The sequence below is a fragment of the Kryptolebias marmoratus genome, linkage group LG2, assembly GCF_001649575.2.
Source record: "Kryptolebias marmoratus isolate JLee-2015 linkage group LG2, ASM164957v2, whole genome shotgun sequence".
Classification (NCBI taxonomy): Eukaryota; Metazoa; Chordata; class Actinopteri; order Cyprinodontiformes; family Rivulidae; genus Kryptolebias; species Kryptolebias marmoratus.
This window is the reverse complement of record NC_051431.1, coordinates 15,221,760-15,223,812: the sequence shown is the minus strand read 5'-3', so window position 1 is coordinate 15,223,812 and position 2,053 is coordinate 15,221,760. Positions and strand designations below refer to the sequence as shown.

General features: G+C 34.5%; 1 protein-coding gene across 2 annotated transcripts in view; it reads right to left on the bottom strand.

Moving 5' to 3' along the window:
• Positions 1–703: 703 nt before the first annotated feature.
• Positions 704–2,053, bottom strand: part of zgc:172282 (leucine-rich repeat and fibronectin type III domain-containing protein 1-like protein) — a 194,199-nt gene continuing 192,849 nt past the window's right edge. For both annotated transcript variants that reach the window (XM_017434095.3, XM_017434098.3), the window contains one exon: positions 704–1,556. The gene's annotated coding sequence lies outside the window, so the exon portion shown is untranslated. The remainder of the gene's footprint in view (positions 1,557–2,053) is intronic.

The window sequence follows — 2,053 nt, the reverse complement described above, 5'->3', positions numbered from 1 at the left end:
TATTAGTCCAATGAGTCTATATTTGTTGTACATCTTAAAAAAAGAGAACAACAATAAAACTCAAGCTGTTCCAAAAAATAAAGTTTGAATAGGTATTTGGGAAAATTATTGAGTCCTTTCCACAGTGACAGCAGGTATCATTTTATCACAGTATTAGGGGCTTAATGATTTATTCTTCAATGAGGCTGTTTCTGAAAGTCTTTCTTCGTCTTTGTGATAACTGTCATGTTTGCCTTTTAAAAATCTTGTGTGGCTTTCATGGCTGGAGTGTAATGTTTCAACAAATTAAAATAATTTAAGTAAACTTCACACTGTCGGTTCACAAGAGGTTTTAGATGCCCAAACAGAACCTTTTTAATCATCCACTGTAATTCCAGTAGAAAGATATCCTCCTTCTCAAAGAAGCCTTTTACCTTTTGTTTGTTTCATTCACCTTTACATACTTGGACTCATTTGGAAAAAAACATTTAGCATATCAACCAGCCCATAAGCTGATTGTCCCGCTCAGATCTAGCACTGATAGCTGGATTTGGTAGCACCTTAACCGTTTTCATTCTGACCGTCAATCCCTGATTTAAAGTGACACCACAGTTGAATTATTTTCAGGAGGCCAACTAGTTTACAACTTGATTAAACATTTATTTAGTGATTAAGAAAAAAAAACAAAAATAAAAAAGGAACCAGCCTTGGAAAGAATCACCCATTTAATTTTATTTCGTTTTATTAGAAAATATCCACACACCATAAAAATTACATGTACAAAACTATAGATTTTAAATTGCTTTATGTACACATACAAAAGATAAAGGCCCCCCTCCCTCAAAAAAAGTGAGAGGAATACAGGAGGGGGGAAAGTGAAGACTATGCATTTGTTAATTTGTTATTTTTTTGGGGGGGGATGTGCTTATTCTGGGATGGACCTAAAGGTTTGAGGTTCTCCTTCCTGTTCTACCATTCTACACATCAGCAGGGAACCAAAACAATAGTTACGGTGCCTTTGGGGAATAGCAGTGAGTGCAAATACGTGCACGTTTAGTATGAATTTGAGATGGCATTTGTGCCACAAATGTCTTTAACTCTTGTTAAATCATTAGAAAGATGAAAAGAAATACCGTTGTTAGGAAGCATGGATATACTAAATGGATATTTAAAAGATGTATCTAAAGATGTAGCTGTTTAGAGACAGAACCATAAGTGAGGTGCAGCCAGTTATTAACAATGCTACGTGCACGTAAATGCGCTCAGTGATGATAACGAAGATGTAGTGTGCCTGAATGGTGACAGCCAAGATTTTAAAAATGCAGCTTGTGAAATAATTCACGCTTAAACATCATTTTTCTTCACATTAAACTATTTTGTGACTTGCAGAGTAGAATAATTTGTGTGAACCTCTTCAGTGTTGGAAGGGATGATGATGTTTCAGATGAAAAAGTTGTGCTTTGTGATATCAATAATGGCTGATGTGCGACGGTACCCTGCTACTTATAATTTATTTCTGAGCGCTTCATCCGTCTTTCTCGACTTCCAGCATGTGGCTTTCCTTCTGATCACTGGATCTGAAAAAAAAGGGGAAGAAAAATGACTTGTCATGTATCACAATGTTCTGTCTTCATCACAAAAGACACTAATCAAAAGTTATTGGGCTTGTCTTAACAAACAAAGGAGTGAGACCAAAGCTTTTATTTGGTGAATTTTTTCAATGCAGTGTCCTCGTATGAGGTTTCAGGGTCTCAGGAGGTTAATACAGAAAGAAAAGTTTATTTTTATTTACACTTCCAAACATGAAAAAAAGGTAGCAAGAGTTTTTTTTTCCTGATGCTTATCATTTGAACAGTTTCAGTCATACATAATTGTTTACAACACCCATGGGCACAATTTGTATAGTGTCATCTGCAGGCAAATAAACTATATATACAGGTGCTGGTCATAAAATTAGAATATCATGAAAAAGTAGATTGATTTCAGTAATTCCATTTAAAAAGTGAAACTTGTATATTATATTCATACATTACATACAAACTCATATATTTCAAATGTTTATTTAGTTTAATTT